This window comes from Paroedura picta, chromosome 1 (assembly GCF_049243985.1).
Source record: "Paroedura picta isolate Pp20150507F chromosome 1, Ppicta_v3.0, whole genome shotgun sequence".
Lineage (NCBI taxonomy): Eukaryota > Metazoa > Chordata > Lepidosauria > Squamata > Gekkonidae > Paroedura > Paroedura picta.
The window spans coordinates 199,386,852-199,407,595 of record NC_135369.1 but is presented as its reverse complement, the minus strand read 5'-3'; the positions used below and the strand labels follow the sequence as shown (position 1 = coordinate 199,407,595).

The following is a 20,744-nucleotide window of genomic DNA, read 5'->3' as shown; positions in this document are numbered from 1 at the left end:
TCACAATGAAGAAGAAGAAGAAGAAGAAGAAGAAGAAGAAGAAGAAGAAGAAGAAGAGTTGGTTCTTATATGCCGTTTTTCTCTACCTGACGGAGTCTCAAAGCGGCTTACAATCTTACAAACCCTTTCCTCTCCCCACAACAGATACCCTGTGAGGGAGGTGAGGCTGAGGGAGCCCTGAGATTACTGAAGAAGAAGAACAGTTGGTTCTTATATGCCGCTTTTCTCTACCCGAAGGAGTCTCAAAACAGCTTACAATTGCCTTCCTTTTTCTCTCCCAACAACAGACACCTTGTGAGGGAGGTGAGGCTGAGAGAGCCCTGATAATACTGAAGATGAAGAAGAGGAAGAGTTGGTTCTTATGTGTCACTTTTCTCTACCCGAAAGAGTCTCAGTGTGGCTTACCCCACAACAGACACCCTGTGAGGGAGGTGAGGCTGAGAGAGCCCTGATATCACTCCTCGGTCAGAACAGCTTTATCAGTGCTGTGGTGAGTCCAAGATCACCCACCCAGCTAGTTAAAAGGGCGGTTAAGCTTTCTGGAGTGCAAAATCGAACCTGGCATGCCAGATTACAAATCCGCACTCCTAATCACTACACCAAACTGCCTCTCTTCTTGCAGAAGTATATGCAATTGTTCAAGCAGGATTGAGCTGCCCAGACATTATGTTGAAACCTTTGTTGGTCCAAGACATAAGGGAGGGCTCCCTCTGACCTCTGCACACCGCCAGGGAATCAATGTTGTGACATGAGCTTTGTGGCTTCTCATATTTTCACTAGTTAGGTCTGTACCATTGCTGGTCGATTCCTTTATCTTTTGCTGTCTTATTTCTTACCTAGCATCCATCTCTTTGGATTTTTTAAGATGCCCAAAGGGCCAGAACTCATTCCCTGTGACAGCTTATCTTCTGGACTAACAGCCGCGACACAAGACAGTTTGCTTCTAAGTCATCCTTGTTTTGAAACGACGCCAGAAAAGATCTCTCAACCCTTGTGGACAGCAGGACAGGTGTCAGCCATCAGGGTGCCTGCTGGCACATCATCGGGGACCTCTATTCCATGCAATAGCTCCTGTCTACATGGTGCACATCCTTATATATGTTATGGCAGATTTTAGTGCTGCTTCTGTTCTAAAGGCCACATGTAGAAACCTTCAGGTCAGATTCCTGTACTCTGTGAATGTGAAGCTGCTGGGAGGAACGGACAGGCAAGGCATTGTTAGGTGGACATCTGTTCCAGCAGCAGCACAAATCCCTGTTGGAAGTCTGGAAAGCCAGCAGATGAATGGTTCCACCAGCCCATTACTCTGTGAAGCACCTGGGGCCCCCTCCTGGCACAGGCGGGTCCTGCGAAGGTCCCCGTCTGCCTCCTTCCTGGAACACAAACCCAGAGTCTTGCTTATCGCCGCTCTCTTTAAGATGGGATCACAACAGGCAGTGTTTTGAATCATACAAGGGGCAGCACAGTCACTGCATCTGCAAATGATGAAAGGAATAGGCTAAACCAGGGATAGTCAAACTGCGGCCCTCCAGATGTCCATGGACTACAATTCCCAGGAGCCCCCTGCCAGCATTCGCTGGCAGAGGCTTCTGGGAATTGTAGTCCATGGACATCTGGAGGGCCGCAGTTTGACTACCCCTGGGCTAAACATTCAAAATGATTTTGGGAACCAGAGACCTGGCCTCTCTAGGGAAAGTAACTGCAATACTACTTTTGTATGAACAAGACCAGTCTAGCATTCCGCAGGGGAAGCAGGGCTTCAATATGGAAGATGAGACTGTTCAGTTGGGTGGCATCGTTGCTGCAAGCATTTTACATTTAAAAAAAATGAAAATGATGCCCCAAATTAACAGCTTGGTGTAGTGGTTAGGAGTGCAGACTTCTAATCTGGCAAGCCGGGTTTGAATCCGTGCTCCCCCACATGCAACCAGCTGGGTGACCTTGGGCTCACGACGGCACTGATAAAGCTGTTCTGAGCGAGCATGATGTCAGGGCTCTCTCAGCCTCACCCACCTCAAGGGTGTCTGTTGTGGGGAGAGGAAAGTTAAGGTGACTGTAAGCCCCTTTGAGACTCCTTCGGGTAGGGAAAGCGGCATATAAGAACCAACTCTTCTTCTTCTTCTACAGGAGAGCAACCAACTCAATACAGAGATATCTTTGGAGAAGCCATTTCTGCTCTCATAAAGAAAACAGAACCCTGAAAATCCAGAGTAACTGCGGTGTCAATCTTCACATTATATCGGGAATTGTAAGAATAGTCTCCTGGACAGAATAATTCTTTGGGAACAGGAGATACAAGAACAGAAGCTTGGCTGGTTATGAAAGACAAAGCAACTGGTATGTATTTCCAGTCTCCTCATATTCCACTATTTGGATGTCACAAAGCCGGTGTTGCTGAGGGGAAGTACACTGTACACTGTTGCACTCAGTCAGTGATCTCTAATGCGGCACAATCCAAAGAGAACTATGAACATAACAGAAAAAAGGGAGCTCTGGATCATCCCATACAAACTATCAGAGCAGCAAAGCACTTAACTTTCTGGGACAGCAATATCAGAGCTAGCAAGAGAATCTGGGGAATGGAAATTGTATTGCCAAAATTATTTTCCACCGCCCCACTGAGTGTTGATGGGATGTGCTAGATGTCCTTAGTGGGAAAATGGCAACCTTGAGCCATGTGCTCTTGGCTTGGTGATAGACTTAAACTTCCTTTGGTCTCTGGGCATTGCAACCTCTTCCATGTGGCAAGTCCATCCTTCTCTTTGCAAATCGAAGCCAAACAGTCTCTCTTTCCCCAAAGCAAAGCACCAAGCCAGAGCAGGAGGTAGTTAAGGGGGGAAACCAACTTCATCCTAGAAGAACTCTTGGCTTGGACGCAGCCAACAGCTGGTGACTGAGCCTAACCTCTTGTTTTGTCAGGGAGTTAAGGTGTCCAGCTCTGGGTTGGGAGATTCATGGCAATTCTGGAAGTGAAGCCTGGGGAAGGTGGGGCTTGATGGAAAGAGGGGGCTCAGAGGGATATAATCCTATAGAGGCCACCCTCCGAGAGATGTTCAGCTACCACCAGAAGGCTGGCTACCGTAGGTGGTGCCCATCACCCTTCCCAAAGCTGCAGAAGCACATGCTGGCTAAACAAGATTGGGAATTTAGGACTGTTTGTTTTAGCTATTACTGAGGTACATTCTGCACAAGTTTAATGTAGCAGGAGTGTGGCAAATTGTAATCGCTACTAATATACAGTTATGCACGACATCTTACACAATCTGCCACACTCCTGAAACAGTCCTGCTAAAAGCGCTTCGTTGTAGTGCTTCCAGGAAAATCCCCAAAAGTGGATTCACTCTCTGGAAAGCGCTACACTCTTGCAAACAATCTGCAACAGGTTCGAAAAAGTTCTGTGCATTACCATTGTTGCCGTTTCAGCAAAGTCCCTCCCCCTGGCTCTCTCCTCTGAACTTCCAGTGAAGCGATCGCCATTTTTTTTTCTCAGAGCGAGCGGAGAGCAACGAGCCAGCGAGCCTTCATTCACCCAGCGAGGCTTCTCCGGCTGCAGTCCCTCCACAGAGATGCTTCAAAGCTCCTCTCAAGTCACCAAGCAAAACACAGCCCCGTTTGCAAGTTCCCTTTATTTTTGGCCGAAAATCGTGCCCATGCACGGGGGGGGGATTTTTTTTCACTCGGGGGAGCGTGGCAATGATGAAATGGCAGCTCACACGCCAGCTGCCAGCTAGATGGGTCTCTATGTTAGGAGGAAGCAAGAAATCATGGCATATTCGTTGCAACATGTGTTTTTCTTTTTTTTTAAACCTGTTCTTAAAGGGAAAGGGGCTTTTCCGGAGCATGGTAACAACCGCCCATTGGCTGCTCATTTGATTGACGGCCAGGGGCGGGACAAAGCAAGGAAAAAATCGCTTCCTTTCTAGCGATTTTTGCTGAGACCGGAAACCTGTGGGAAACGATTGAAACACAACTGGATTCCACTACAAAGGCAGCTATGCGTTATGCCGAATTCCACTATTTTAAATTCTGTTTTTTCTTTCCGTAATCAATTTGCCACATTGATCCTGGTATGGAATGGGCCTGAGTTACAAAAATCATATTCTGCCTTTGGGATATTATGAGGGCCACACGGGGAAAATACAATTTCACAGAAAGTAAAATGACATTACAAAACCATTAAAATCATCTTCCCTCCCAAACATACATAATTGTATCAGTTTTACAAATAGTTTTTTAAAGAATTAAAGTACAATCAAAAGCATTAAAATATACAACATTAAAACACTGATTGGGAAGGAGGGATCACTGAAGGAATGCAAAATGAACAACGAACTTGGAGCTAGTGGAGAAGGAGACAGTTCAGCGTGCGGATGGTGACTGTCATTTCTCCTGATTTCTAACATTTTCTCAAAATAATTCCTCATATTCTATGTGTTGAAGTCAGTAGGTTTAAGTTGGAGTAGCTCTGCAATAGATTGCAGAGTTAGTCTCCTAGCAGAAAAAAACAGACAGCAGTGCAAAAACCCCCACAAATAATGTGCCCTGGGTATTTAAGACAGACGTAAATGGGCTCTTTAAGAGGGTTTTACAGTTTATAAAAAAAGACAACTTGTTAGAATCGCTTTCACTTAAGAGAGACAGAAAGATCTGTGGGTGTGTTTGAGCAGAAACAGAATCAAATTAAAAATGCTGGTGGGACAATTAAAATAAATTAGAAAATACTTTCATGTGCTTTTGACATTACAAATGCCTCTTGAATGTCTTCCAGTGACCCAAAAACTGATGGAAGGATGATAAAGGAAAGTGTCAAAGCCACTAAAGACAGAAAGAGGCAAGCCCTGTCTTGGGTCACTCGGAGAAAGCCTGCAAATTGCCATGTCCTGCAGGGCTATGAGGCCAGCCTTTGCCCTTCTGCCCTGCCCAGCAACCTGAAGGAGAGGAGCTTTAACGCAAAACAGCCGCCTCACAATTCATCTGGAGTTCATCTTTATTTTTAATTAATTCTTTGGCTAGATCTTTTTATTTGAGACATGTTTACCCCATCCTTCAGCTCCAAAGGAGCCCTTCAAACTGCTTGCTGCACTTGACCAATTGCCACCAAATCAACACAAAGCCATAGCAAAAGTGACATGTTAAAATTGACCAGCAAGAATGCGCAAACCGCAGCAAAATGAACCTGGCCTCTGTTTCCTCCTTCTACTGTTTATCAATCTCTTTCTAATCTCTCTGGACATATTTTCTATTTTCGAATGGCTCACTGATCTGCAAACAGTATTCTTTTTGACTTAGCAGTTAATCAACACAGCAGCTGAAACAAGCATGTTTTGACCTCAGCCTTCTCAAAAACATAAAAGGGGAGAAGAAACTTACCGCGTGGAGCTCTCTTTTCATTGCGTAAAGTCAGAACCTCTGTGCCATGGCATTTCACCATTTAACATTAAGGAAGTACGGCGATTGGAACAAGATATTTTTGTGACCCATTAGGATAGGGATGTCAGCCTCCAGTTGGGACCTGAGGATCTCCTGTAACCGCTCCCTGCCCTCTTCTAAGCGAAAACCTTTCAAATACAATGTCTCCTCTTATCTTCCTCTTCTCCAAGCTGAACTTTCATAAGTCCCTCAGCCTTTCCTCATAGGACCGGGTCATCCCCATTTCTCTCCTCTGCAGCCTCCCAATTTTTTCTCCATCCTTTTTGAAGTAAGGCCTCTAGAACTGCACAAACTACTCCAGGTAGGATCTGACCAATGGGGTATACAGTGGGACCACGACTTGTTGTGATTTTGATATGATGCCTCTATCGCTGCAGCCCAAGACTGCATTTGCCTTCTTTACTGCCACATCACACTGTCTGCTCATACTTAGCTTAGTTCACAAGTAGCCCAGGATCACATTCACACACCCTGGTACCCAGAAGTGTATTTCCCGTCCAGTATGCATGCTTCTCATTTTTGTGACCCAGATGTAAAACTCTGCACTTCACCTTAATGAATTGCACCTCGTTCTCATTTGCCCACTTTTCCAGCATGTTCATAGAATCATAGAATCATAGAATCATAGAGTTGGAAGGGGCCATACAGGCCATCTAGTCCACTTATCTTTATTAAATTGCACCTTGTTCTCATTTGCCCACTTTTCCAGCATGTTCATAGAATCATAGAATCATAGAATCATAGAATCATAGAATCATAGAATCATAGAATCATAGAATCATAGAATCATAGAATCATAGAATCATAGAATCATAGAATCATAGAATCATAGAATCATAGAATCATAGAGTTGGAAGGGGCCATACAGGCCACCTAGTCCACTTATCTTTATTAAATTGCACCTTGTTCTCATTTGCCCATTTTTCCATTGTGTTCAGATCTCGTTGAACTCTGTCTCTATCTTCCGGAGTATTTGCCAGTCCTCCCAATTTGGTGTCATCTGCAAACTTGATGAGTAGTCCATCCACTCCCTCATCTAGATCATTAATAAATATGTTAAAAAGTACCGGGCCGAGCCCCGAACCCTGAGGTACCCCGCTACTCACCTCTCTCCAGTCTGATGAAACACCATTGACAACAACTCTTTGAGTGCGGTTCTCTAACCACCTAACTATCTGAAAATCCAGATTGCAGTCCTTCAACTTATCCATCAGAACATCATGGGGAACCTTGTCAAAAGCTTTACTAAAATCCAAGTAAATGACATCAACCGAATTTCCTCGATCCAGCAAACCTGTCACTTGGTCAGAAAAGGAAACCAGGTTGGTCTGGCAAGACCTGTTGGGAGACAAATCCATGCTGACTTCCTTGGCTCACCAAATTGTCCTCCAGATGTAAAATAGGCACTAAGCCTTTCTGCTTTCTCTGCATCTTCCATTAGAGTTTGTCCATCCGCACCCAACAGTGGGCCTATTGCCTCCTTTACTTTACGTTTGCTCCTCACTGAAAAATAACTGAAAAATCTTTTCTTGTTACAATGGGCTTCCCTGGCCAATCTTAGCTCACTCTCAGCTTTGGCCTTTCTGATCTACAGTGCCTAGTAACCTGTAGGTACTCTTCTTTAGAGCTCTGTCCTTTCCTCCATTTCCTGAACATTTCCCTTTTCTTTCTTAGTTCCTCTTGAAGTTCTCTGTTCATCCAAATAGGCTTCTTAGAGCTCCTGCAGTGTTTTCGTCTTTCTGGGATAGTCATTGATTGAACATGCAATAGCTCCTGTTTGAGTAGCGCCCACCCTTCACCTGCTCCCTTCCCTTCCAGCATTCTCGTCCATGGTATGACACTCATCATGTCTCTGAGTTTATTAAAGTTTGCCCTACGAAAATCCAACATCCGTGTCTGGCTACAAGCTTCCTTGGCTCCCCATCTCAAAAGGAATTCTATGAGGACATGGTCACTTCCCCATTTTGCCATGTTGCTCCCTAGGGTCCCCACCTCCTTCACCTCATCCACCAACTCTTGCCTGTTGGTCAGTATTAAGTTTCCTCCACCTCTTCGATCTATTCTGTTTTTTCTGAACAGTTCATATCCATCCACCATTACATTCCAGTCATGAGAATCATTCCACCAAGTTTCTGTGATGCCTACTAGATCATACCTTTCCATCAGCATGAGAAGTTCCAGCTCTTCCTTTTTATTGCCCATGCTTCGGGCGTTAGTATAAAGGCATCTGAATCCTTTTACTTTTGGTTCCCTATGAGCTGGCCTTGCCGGTTGGGCTGCCCCCGGTCGTTCTCCTTCCTTACACTCCCTATGTTGATCGTCTCCTTCCCCTTGTAGCTTCAGTTTAAAGCTCTCCTGATGAATCTCCCCAGGTTCCTGCCAAATACATTCTTCCCCAGCTTCAATAAGTGCAGTCCATCTGGTGCTAGTAGGCCTTCCTCAAGAAAGCCTATCCCATGGTCCCAGAAACCAAATCTCTCCTGCCGGCACCAACTACGCAGCCACTGATTCACCTCCATTATCTTCCTCTCCCGACACATTCCTCTTCCTTTGACAGGCAAGATTGAAGAGAATACCACTTGTGCCCCCATTTGCTTGAGCTGAGTTCATGTTGAATTCTATATCTTCTGGAGTGTTTGCTACTCCTCCCAACTTGGTGTCATTTGCCAATTTAATGAGGAGTCTCTCTTCCACCTCATTCAGATCACTGATTTTGGCACACAAGCTCAATCGAGGGCCTTTGCACTAACCACTATACCACAATGACTGTTTCCATGGAGATGATCATAGAATGATAGAATCATATATGATCATAGAATTAGAAGGGATCGCCAGAGTCATCTAGTTCAACCCCCAGCAAAATGCAGGAAATTCACAACTATCTTCCCACCCACAAGAACTCCAATTTCATGCCCAGTTGATGCCCACCCCCCCCACACACACACACAAAAACAGAGTCCGTAGGCAGTGGGAAGCAGTTAGCTCACTTGCAAAGAGCTTAGTTTTTAAGATCTTTGTAGAAGGGCAAAGGTTAACTGGAGGCCACTAGCTCACTTGCAAAGAACTCAGGTTGCAGATGCAATGCTGTGATCGGCTGGCTGGGGACAGGCTGTTAATCAATTACCCACGTATAAACTAGGCTTATATGCGAGTATATACGGTAAGTCAAGCTGACAGGTTGGTAGTTATCCTGGTCCTCCTTTTTCCTCTTCTTGAAGATGGGGACAACATTTGCCCATCTCTAATCTTCTGGCAGTTCACCTGTTCTCCAATAATTGTCAAATATAATGGACAGAGGTTCAGAAATTACATCTATAAGTTCTTTTAGTACCCTTAGATGCAATTCATCTGGCCTAGAAGACTTGGTTTCATTTAAAGAAACTAGGTGTTTACAGTGTTCCTGTAGGCTGCAGCTCCTATCCCTCGTCATGTGGTATGATTTTGCCATGTTGAGCATGTAAAGACTGGGGAGAAGTAGGAATTGAGCAGTTCAGCCCTCTCTTCATCAGCTGCTACAATTTTACTTTCTTGTCCCCACAATGGTTCTACCATGACCTTACTCTTCTTCTTACTTTGACCGTAACTAAATAACTCTTTTTGTTGTGTTTAGCATTTCTCACTACTTTAAGCTCATACATGCTTGTATTGCAATCAGCTTATTAGACTCTCCCTTCCCCAATGAATCAACTAGTCAGTGCACCTTTAGCCAAGCTGAAAGGGCTTATTACAAGAACTCTACCATGGGTTGATCTGGGTGGTTGCTCCTTTTCATTCTTTCTGTGCCCTGCATGCCAATAGCTACTTATTTGGCACATTTCACCAGAGGATGAGAGGGTTCCTGTTAGATCCATGGATCTCGTGGGTAAAGAATCACAGGCACTGGAATTGTTGCAGTCCTTTATTGGTGCCACAACATGATACAAATTGTACCAAGACTGCACTAGAACACCCCCCCCCCCAGAAAACCCCCAACTTATACACATCAGACAAAGGGATCAAGCTGTGGCAATGCATTATTGGCTGGATCCCACATGACTGATTTAAAATGATTGGATCCCACAGCAGGGCTCCTTGGAGCACAATGGTTAGAACCCATTGGTGACTGATCCTGCCTTGGACCATGTGCTCGGTCTGCCATAGGATTGTTAGCCGGGCCTCATACACAACAGTTTCAATCCCCACTCAGAGTTGGGTGGGGGCACTGATTTCATTTGGGGAAAGGAATCAGCAAGCGGACATTTAGAAGGGCATGTGGCTAAAGGAGAGGCTACCAGAGTAACTGACTCCTGGGAAAGCATGTCCTGTTCTGTCCGGAAGTGTGCAGCTCTAACCATCTAGTATGACAGGAAACCAGCGGTGGAGGCAATGAGCATTTAAAGGCCTGAGCAGAAAGGGCACAACCTCTCAGCTACACAGAGAGTGCTTCTAAAATATGCTCACAGAGTCTGGGCCAGTTTATCCATGTAAGCACATGTAACACGTGCCATGGGCCCCACACAGTTCCTTCCCCCACATGGATCAGGGCTGCAGCCCATCTCCGCCCGACTTGTTTCTCTTTAAGGACACTTGGTGTGATGCCTCTTTCCACTGTGCTGCGATTGTACTGGGTGAGAGCTCAGCAAATTCGCTCCTGTCAGATCTCAGAAGCAAAGCAGGCAATTATTTGGATGGGAATACCAGGGGCAGGCAATGGCAAACCACCTCCAAGGTCTCCCGCCATGCCGCCAGACAATCTTGGGATCTCCTGGCTACACGAAAACACAGGTGATACGATAAAGAAATACATTAAAGTGCCCATCTGGTCCCGGCCTTTCTCCAAAGAGCTCGGGACAGCCTACGTAGCTCTCCTTTCCCCATTTCCTCATGGGAGGTAGGAGAGGGAATGAGTCACTGAAGTTCATGCAAAATATTTTACAGCAGAGTGGGGATTGGATCCTCGGTCTCCCAAAATATCATCCATGACTCCAGACTGCACTTTCTACAGTCTTCCCACTGAGGGTCACTTCTGACCAAAATCTCTCAGGACCACATAGAAATTCAACCACAGGAGTCTGTGGATACCCAACAAGGTTCTGGTTAACATTTCTTCTTCAGAATAGCAAATGTTATATATCACAAATGGCTTCTAAAACCTCTCCCTATTTTTGAAAAATGATTTTAAAAAGCCGATAGTGTCATCAGACTATTGTTATTCACAGATGAGTTAGAATGTCAAAATAGAAAATTACAAATGCTGTAATTACGGTATCCGAGTTATTTTTCACCCAAAATACTATCAAAGGGTTAAAGATTAATTACCAGTGTAAATTTCGTATGACAACGCAGACAGACGAAGTCCTTGAAATGCAGGACCAGCCGCAGAATATTAAACAGCACAATGTAAAGATGTTTGAAGTGGCTAAGAAATACTGACAAGTAATTTGAAAGGGAGATAGAAATATTACAGAATACATAATGAACAAAATCACACATTTGTATGCAATGTCATGGTGATAAATAGTTTAAAAAAATAGTGTTGAAACGCCATTAAATTAAAAAAATGATGAGCACTTACAAGAAAAGAGTTTGTAATACCATATTTCTAAGGTGCATTAAAATAATTCTGTCTTCATTTACATCTTTCTTTTGCCTTTTATAGCCTGGAGTTGTTTGCAAGTTAAGCAAAGGTTGGATACACACTTTTATTGGATGCTTTAGGATGCTTTGGGCTGAACCTGCGTTGAACAGGGGGTTGGACTAGATGGCCTGTGTGGCCCCTTCCAACTCTATGATTCTATGATTCTATTAACTATACTAGTATTTATTTAAAACATTTGTATGCCATCTCTTCAGACAGACTCATAAAGACAAAATCATTCAAATTCACAACCATTAAAACCCAATTAAAGAAAGCTAGAATCATAATATGCATAAAAGCCAGTCAATACATTGAAAGGATAGAAGTTGCCATGTACGATTACATTCATAAGAGTTTTGAAAATGGTTGTCCAAAGGTAATTCTGAACAATCAATAACAGCATTACTGCTGCTGAAGAAGCATGTGCCCAGCCCCTTCAGCTAGGGTTGCTAATTCCAGGTTGGGAAATTTATGGAGATTTTGGGGAGGAGCCAGGAAGAGTGGGATCACAGCAGGCTATAAGGCCATCAAGGGCACCCTTCAAAGTAATCATTTTCTCCAGGGGGGCTGATCTGTGTTCTCCAGAAGTATCTCTTACCAGCAACAATTTGTATTTTTTGGCACAAAGAGACAGACAGCAGCAAGAGTCCTGCGAGTCTGGAAAGTGCAGGAAGATCTAAATAAGGAATATTTAAACTTTGTAATTGTAAATGACTGGGGAAGGCCCTGGCAAACCACCCCATATTGAGTCTGCCATGAAAACGCTAGAGGGCGTCACCCCAAGGGTCAGACATGACCTGGTGCTTGCACAGGGGATACCTTTACCTAATTGTAAACAGTGAACAAGCAACTGGCTGGAGAGACCTAGGGGCTGTGAAGTGACTTTGCTCAAGCCTGGCCTGATAAATAAAAATCAGTATTTGCCAGGATGGTTCTATGAAATAAAAGGCATGTGGCCCAGAATTTCACGTGGAGATAGCTTGGGAGTTCACATACAAAAGGTTTACAGGAAAGTAGACAGTGAGACTGGGGGGAACTAAGGGGCTTTTTGCACGCCTTCAAAATCGCACAATGGTTGCCAATTGAAAACGCTATTGATTTGCCATAACGCACGACGTCGTTGACAATGTGCAACACTCCTGAAACCGATCTGCAAAAAGCGCTTAGTTGTAGCGCTTTCAGGGAAATCCCAAAAAGTGGATTCACCCTCCGGAAAGCGCTACACTCTTGCAACCAATCTGCAACACTAGCGAAAAAGACCTGTGCGTTAACATTGTTGCGGTTTCTTCAAAGTCCCTCCTCCTGAGCCTGTCCTCCAAACTTCCGGCGAAGCGATCGCCATTTTTTTTTCTCCGAGCGAGCGGGGATAAACGCACCAGCGAGCCTCTTTCTGTTTAGAGGCTTCCCTGGCTTCAGTCCTTCCCCTTTAGTCACTAAGCACAAACCACAGAAAAGCCCGTTTGCTGATGTATTTTCCCATTAATTTTTACACATTCATTCAGCCGAAAATCGGGCCCGTGAGAGGGGGGGGGGATTTGTTTTTTTTCACTCGGAGGCAGCGTGGCAACGATCAAACGATCAAACGACAGCTCAAACACATTAGACAGCTGGATGGGTCTCTCCGTTGCAACGAATCTACACAGATTCGTTACAATGGGTCTGTTTTTTTTTTTTTTTAAACCTTTCTTAAAGGGAAAGGGGCTGTTTGGGAGCATGCTAACGGCTGCCCATTGGCTGCTTGACGGCCAGGGGCGGGACGAGCTTGGCAATAGTGCTTCCTTTCTAGCGATTTCTGCCGAGACCGGAAGCCTGTGGGAAACGCTACAAAACGCAACTGGATTCCACTACAAAGGCAGGTATGCATAACGACGAATTCCACTATTTTAAATGGCGATTTTTCATTCAGTGACCAATTTGCTACAAAGATCCCGGTGCGTAAAGCCACTAAGTTTTCCAGTTTTATCCAGCAACTTTGCAGACAACAACAGGAACTGCAGGTGCCAGCAGTAGGCCTCAGGCTTCAGAAGAGCAGACATCACCAGCCAAGCAGCAGGCTGTGCTAGCTGAGCCCAGTGAGAGCAACGTTTGGAAGTGGGGCTTCAAAACGGCACCATGCTTCAGATTCCACCCTCCACAGTAACCATTTCTGCCTGGGGAGCTGATCTACCCCTGGGTTGGAAATATTCCTTGAGGAATGAAAGTGGGGCCTCAAAAGGGTAGAAGGCCTCCACAGCCACCCAACCAGCCACATAGTTCCCCCAGCCTCTCTCAGGTCAAAAAAAAAAAATTGCAGAGAGGAGGTAAGGTTGCCAGAATGGTGCAGGTTGGAATTCTGCACTTCTTAGGTGTGCATGAGCCTGCCTTGAGTCAGGCCTGTTGTGCACAGAGAGACCTCCTCTTAAGGTTGCCCCTTCGAAGTGAGACATAAAACCTGCACCAACTCATGAGCCAGCCTGTTGCATTCAAGCACGCAACTACTCATTTCTAAATAAGACTAAAGAAATATAATATGCTTACCGGGGGGGGGGGGGAGCATTCGCAAGAGAACAGAATGGATTTCATTCCTGCCCACCCAGGTTTTTAAACTAGAAACGACTTCAATTTTTCACCAATTTTCTAAAGCTCGTTAAGTTTGTACTCTATGCCCTCTTTCTTTTTCTTAAAGGACTTTGACACAGTCACTTGTGGAGCATCTCTCTGTTTCCGCTAATAATTCAGAAAAGCTGTTTCTATGGGAAAACAAGGCTGTGGCTGTTCCAGCCACTACCCCAATTTAACCGCACTGAACTCTTCTATACATCTGCTGCAACCCTGCATAATAAACCCATAGATCTCCCTGTCGAATCTATGCATGGGCTCTCTCGACAACTTAATCAGCGCTTGTTGCATTCTCAGCACAAGAGGAGGCCAATTTATGGCTGGGGTCCCTCAGCACCTGTGGCTGAAAACTGACATTCAACGTGGCACAATGCCCACTGTTTTCTGGACTGCCAAACGTGCCTTGCCCTTTGTGGGCCAAATGAGGGTGGTCATGGGAGAAGCACCAGTGGGTCGACTCAAGATATCCCCTGCCGAGCTTCCCTTGCAAATGTTGCTTCGCTGTTTTATTGTATGACCGAGACCCCCCTTGGAGACCACTGGGAATCTTTACATCCTGAGGCCTGTTGTCCAGGGAGGAAAACTGGGCTGCCTTGTTTCCCATGAGACAGTGCCTCAGGCGGTGCTGGGACACCTGAGGGAGCACATGGCTGCCCTCTGGAAGAAATGGGTTTTCACAGCGGGGGCATTCTTCCCACACAGCTGAGGTTGGGCCTCACGCCGGCATGAAAATCGGGCCTCCCAGCCGGCGTGTCACCAAGATGAAAAACAAAGCAAAACGATCCTGAGTTTTATTTTTTAGTACTGAACTGTGAGCAAAACGGTCCAGACATCACCAGCTTTTGCAATACGTTCACTTCAGAAAGCAGGGATGCTTCATAAGACAAATGTATTCAGGTTTTTAATGTTCAACTGGCAAGCAAACTATGGCATTTCCCCAAACAATGGAAAGAACTAAGTATCAAAATTGGATTTTAAGCCAGTTAAACAACTTCTGCTTTCTGCTTGTTTTAAAGCTACGGTATGAAAGCACACCTCGCCCTCCGAAAGAGATGGCCATATCTGGTGGCATAAAGCAGGCTTGATTCTCCCTGACAAATAAAGTTTAGAATGCTTCCAGGCAGACATATTTTGAGGGATCAGAGACCTTTGGAGCCGTTCTCATCATAGTCGGTCGGACACAGAATCTTCTCTTAAGCATCAAGCTCAACAGAAACCGACTGGCTTTGGAGAAAATATGAATTATTCTGATTCACTGCTAAAAATGTTTTTTGCTGTTCAACGTAAAAAATAATTGGGGTGTTTTAATCCCCTAAAAAACCCCTACAATTCCTGGGGTCTCCAAGTCCCACCTAGCAATCCTACTGACAAGACATGTGCAGTGTGATCTTTCGAGACTGGCAGCTCCATTTGTCACATGAGCTTTGGCTCTTGAAAGCTCATACTCTGAAAATCTTGTGGGTCTTTAGATGGCCACTGCTCTTGAATCTCAATGTTATACTGCAGACCAAGATGGCTGCCCTCCAAAACTGTGGGGAGGCCATGAAGTCATAAGCCTTGCTCCATGTGGGAATGGCCAGCAGCCTCTTACCTGCCAGGTGTCAGCATGTCAGCACAGAAGCAAAGCACTTGATGGAGCCAGATGTCTCCAGGAAGACTACATGTAGGGACCAGGCTAAAAAGGCTCCCACGGCAAAGGAAGGTGCCGTAAATCACACCCTCCACTGTCAAAGGATGATTCCTCAACAAGGCCAGAAGAATGAGGGAAGTTTAGAGAGGTGGGAAGAGCAGGCTAGTCCTCTCCTGTCCTGACAGGAGGCCTAGTAAGAGGTGGGGCCAACAAGGCAAGGCATGAACTTCCACAGTTCCGCAGGGCCTGCAAAATGTAGCTCTTCCACCAGGCATTCAGTTGGGGCCAACCAGAACAACATCTACCGTGCCCCGAGAAAACCCCTATGCATATCCTGAATCCACACCGGTCTTCCCACGGAATTACTGTTGTATACTTTGTAAATTAACTCATTGTTGTACAGTTAGCAAGTTGTTATATACACCGTTATTACCAGTTGTAATCTCTGTTACTATTGTTTACTTGAATTTATGAATTATCTTGTACTTCTTGTTATATGTACTTCCTCTTGTTATATGTAAACTGCCCTGAGGATGGCAGTATAGAAATGTAGAAATATAGAGGGCAGTATAGAAATAAAACAAACAAACAAATAATCAATACCCTTCCAACACTCCTAATTCCCACACTAAAATACCACTTTGACCATTATCTTTAAAATATGTGAAGAACTTCTTAAAAAATTGTTTTTTACTACCCGAAGGAGTCTCCAAGCGGCTTCCAGTCACTTTTCCTTCCTCTCTCCACAAAAGATACCCTGTGAGGGAGGGGAGGCTGGGAGGAGCTTGCCCAGGTGGCTACCTGCGGAGGAGGTGGAGGAGGGCATCAAACCCACTTCCCCGGATTAGAGGCGGCCGCTTTTAACCCCTACACCACGCTGATGCATTGCTTTTCTCGTCTCCAGTAAAGATGGGATTTGTGTTTTAAGAGTCTTACTTTCTGTAAGTTTGTTCTTGTATCGGTTTAGGATTTATAAGAAATATTGAGAATTATAAATGAAGTTTTTTGAAGTTTGTGCTGTTATTGTTGTCGTTAATGCATTAAGATAGACTGCAGAGGACTGCAACTCCAGAAATCCACAGGTCCTTCCAGGAGGCTGGCATCCCAAGTTAGTGAGGGGCAATTAAACGCAGGACTATTTCAGTAGCTGCACCTCACTTGTGGAATGCCTGCCCTTTGAAGCTGGCCTACACGGTTCTTTTTCAGGCATTGGGTCAAAATATTTCTTTCTGCATAGACTTTTATCTTAAGGGCATATAAAACCATTTTGGAGTGTTTCTACTCAGAAACTGTTATTTCCAGCTTCTCAGAATGCTGTGTTTCATGCTACTTGGGACTGTAACACTGGATTTTAATCTACATCTCTTAATGATTTGTATTTTGCAAGCCACCTTTGGACAGGGAACCTCAAAGATCTGATCCATCCCTCAATCAGTTCCTCTGCAAACCAAAGGGCACAAATGGAAGCGACCCAAATAACCATCTCTACAATGGCGAGGTCAGCTATTTGCCTGGTCACCAATTCCTTTATGGTGAAATATAAGAATGTGGCCTTTTTTTCTCCCTTATGCCTTTGCACATTTTGATAGCACATAAAACTGCCATGTCATTTCCATCTGGGCTTCTGGTAGAGGCCTTGGTAGATTTCATGGAGTATGAAGCACAAAATATTATTGTACCCTTGTTTACGCTAGGCATCGCACAGAAAAGAACAGCCTGGTTTCGGGCTAGATTACAGGGGTAGTCAAACTGCGGCCCTCCAGATGTCCATGGACTACAATTCCCAGAAGCCCCTGCCAGCATTCGCTGGCAGGGGCTTCTGGGAATTGTGGTCCATGGACATCTGGAGGGCCGCAGTTTGACTACCCCTAGAAGATTGAGAAGCTAGGTGTTCTTCCACAGGTGTTCTTCCTCCACCTGGCAGGATTTGAAAGTTTCAACAGATTCCTGCGAGTTTCCTCCACTCTCAGATCAGTACGTTATAATATCTTTCGCTGAAGTATCGCTTTATTCCCATGATCTCTCTTTGGTGTTACCTCTGGGAGCAAATCCTGACTGCATCTGTACAAATAGCATAATAGCGACAACTGAAATGCCATCAGCTTGCTGACACCGCTAGCTATTTAGGCTGCTCTGTCTCTTTCCCTAACTGGAGGTGTCAAAAAGGGAAAACGCACAGGCTTTGTCGAGTCAGTCACAAACCGCAAGCACAAATGAATCTTTACTATGATGAAAACTTCCCATCGACTAGACAGCGATCCAGGCGGTGTGCTGCTTTAGGCAGGAAGGAAATGAACGGCATGATGAGGAACTTCCAGTGACACCGTCGTCAGCTGTCAAGGCAGGTCACTGTCCCTCACAAAATTAATTTCCCATTGAAGACGAGAGTATAAAGTGAAGAGCAGACAGGTCCTGCCCCCGCCCCCATCTCTCATGGCTCACAACCTAGGCTTTCCCCCCTTTTTCATCCAGGATGCCCCTCCAGCCGCACTTGGCAATGTCAGTGGCTACCCACAGCCCCCCCCCTCCACACCCCCCCCCCATGAAGAGACACCCCCCAGCTCCCTGCCCTGCTTTGGGACCCGCTTCCACTGCTCAGGTTCGAGGGCATAGATATCCCTGTTCCAGCTGCCACCACCTTGTCTGTTTATTTACGTTTCTGCTTTCTCAGCTCCAGCATCTCTCCCAGTTATTTTGGCCGCCCCTACTAATCTTCTAAACCCTGATTAGACTGGGGTGGTGGGAGGAGTTGGGACGCATTGCCTTCCTGATTGGCCATCTGTCCAACAAATAGCCAATCGGGTAGGCTATCCCACCCCTGCCTGCATTCCCCTCCAACCTCTTCCACGTGGAAGCGGTGCCAGCCCCCCCCCCACTGGGCTGATGGTGACAGATAAGCCAGCAAGCGAGTGTGAGCTGGGGGGAGGGGGTGCCTGGGGCCACGGATGGGGAGAGGGTGATCACCCAGCCAGCAACTGGTACCTGGGAGGAAGGGGGGACCATCCCTGGCCTCACTGCCACGTGGGGGAGGCCAGGTGCGCTGAGACCAGAGGCGTTGCCTCCTGCCAAGATCACCCAGCGGGCGGGAGCTGGGAGGGAGGGGGGATTGAGCCCTGGCCTCAGTGCCATGGGGGGCTGGGTGCTGCAGGGAGGCAGAGAGGAGAGCTTGGGAAGGAGGGGGACCCAGCACCTTGAGTGTGATCGGGGCTACAACTGGCAACCAATGCAGCTGCCTCAGCACAGGCTGATTATGGGCCCTCCAAGATGTGCCAGTGAGGACCCAGCAGCTGCATTTTGAGAACAGTCTGGTTATAAATACAGGGACTTGAATGGATTGATATAATTTTTTAGATCCGATTCATTGATGAGATCACCTTGATCTGAACAGATTTACATGGTGAACTTCAAATGACAAGTACTAAACCATTCTTAGAGGAGAAACCAGCTTTCTTCCTATGAAACAGAAGCAGGTTCTCTCTCTCTCTCTCTCTCTCTCTCTCTCTCCTCAGCAGTTCATGATGACTCCAGTTTTTCTAATGTAGCAATGAATTTATGCAAAAAAAAAAGTCCCATTACACTGTTAACTTAACCTAGACACTACTGATAGGGAAATTATATGCAGCATCAGGAGCACATTAGTCTCAAAGGTTCAGATTAAGCGCTGGAGGAGTACAGTGCTTAGAGACGTGCTTGGGGGGCAATTGGAACACACCACGCTCTTGTTTGGCCCACTGAAGTTAGCAAAACTCCCCCTGATGGAAACATTAGAGCTGCACCGCAGGGATGGCACACTGAGCACAGGCAACCTGGACATAAGTGGCACCGAGAGCAACAGCAATTACCTGGGAGTGGATACAATTAGAACTGAGGTGCAGGTCTTTTCACAAGCCCTGGATGATTAATCGCTTTTAAATTACTCATAAGCACACATCCAGCTTTCTGGACATAGATCTGGAGTATTATTAGAAACACGACGGGAGGTGGTGAGCACCAACCTCTGTGGCGGTCTTCAAGCAGCGACTGCACACTGGTCAGGGATGCTGGAGGCTGATCCGGCATTGAGCAGGGGGTGGGACTAGATGGCCTCCATGGCCCCTTTCCAGGTCTATGATTCTGCTATTCTATTAACCATTTAAAATGATTTGACTGAATTGTCTGGTAGTCGCTTGTTTTAAGAGAGCTGCGAGAATGTGCAGGAAACAGAAATCTCAATCTGCAACAGATGGACTGAAAATGTAAGTGTATGTATTTACGTTTCTATGTAAATTTTCTACAATTCATTTATTTATTATATTTATATACCACCCTCCCTGAGGGCTCAGGGTGGTTTACAGAAAACAGGAAAAGATGCAGATAACATATGGTAACAGGTAATGACAGTAATAACATTATAACAATAATAATAACATGATCATAACAATAACATTATAAAATAGAAATTGCAAGAACCTCAGCTCAACTCTTACTGGGACCCAGTGGGTAAGGCTGATTAGTGTCAGTCGTAGTTGGGGGTCTCGCAATTGTTTACAGAGATTTATAAGAACAATAAAATCCCATAAAACCCATTAAAACGTAATTAAAACACAATATATCGTTGGCGGATAATAAATATATAACTCACTCCCCTCCCCCCCGTCCAGCAAAGGTCTATCACTCTCTATCTGGGAGTGAAGGACTTAGCGGGTTTCAGCTAGAGATCAACAGCTGACATCGCCGGGAGTTGCCCTGGCCTCAACCATATGCCTGGCGGAAGAGCTCCGTCTTGCAGGCCCTGCGGAAAACTGACAAATCCCGCAGGGCCCTCAGCTCTTCCGGGAGCTCATTCCACCAGGTTGGGGCCAGGGCTGAAAAAGCCCTGGCCCTGGTTGAGGCCAGGCGTATGTCCCGGGGCCTGGACCGCCAGTATATTCATACCCACAGAGCGAAGAGCCCTGCGGGGGGCATAAGCAGATAAGTGGTCTTGGGTGGTATAAGAATCTAAATAAATAAACAGTAAAATAAAAGTACCTTGACAAAACTGTATTATTATGAGCAATGGCTGGAGGATGTCCTGATGAATTTCTAGGAAAACTCTTTGCCTGGCCCTCATGGCTCTGGCAGCCCTGCTGGGCCTCGAGGTCAGGAGAATGGACTCACCAAGCCCATGGTGCCGAGGAAAGAGGGACCAGCAGCCCGGCACCCCAGGAGGAAACCCCCCCCTTGACGCATCTTCAGCAGGAATGACCTGGAAACCCCAGAGAAAGCCCTGCCAATGGAGTCCCCTGAGGAAGCCCTGCCATGGAGGAGGAAGCTGCTGGCGGGAGAGGGGCAGCGTGGGGAAGGACAGCAACCAGCCCCAGAGGAGTGGTGAGGGGCAGCAGGGAAAACAAGGAGCTGGTTGCGACGCCCTTTGCTAGCAGCCTGTTGGGGAGAAAGCAAACAGCCAGGACACCGCACAGAGGGGTGAGATTAATCCAATCAAGGATGAAG

The 20,744-nt window shown here is 45.9% G+C and overlaps 1 protein-coding gene across 5 annotated transcripts in view; it reads right to left on the bottom strand.

Moving 5' to 3' along the window:
- The window catches only part of MACROD2 (mono-ADP ribosylhydrolase 2), a 1,296,381-nt gene that overhangs the window by 1,031,720 nt on the left and 243,917 nt on the right, over window positions 1–20,744 (bottom strand). The gene's annotated exons all lie outside the window — the stretch shown is intronic.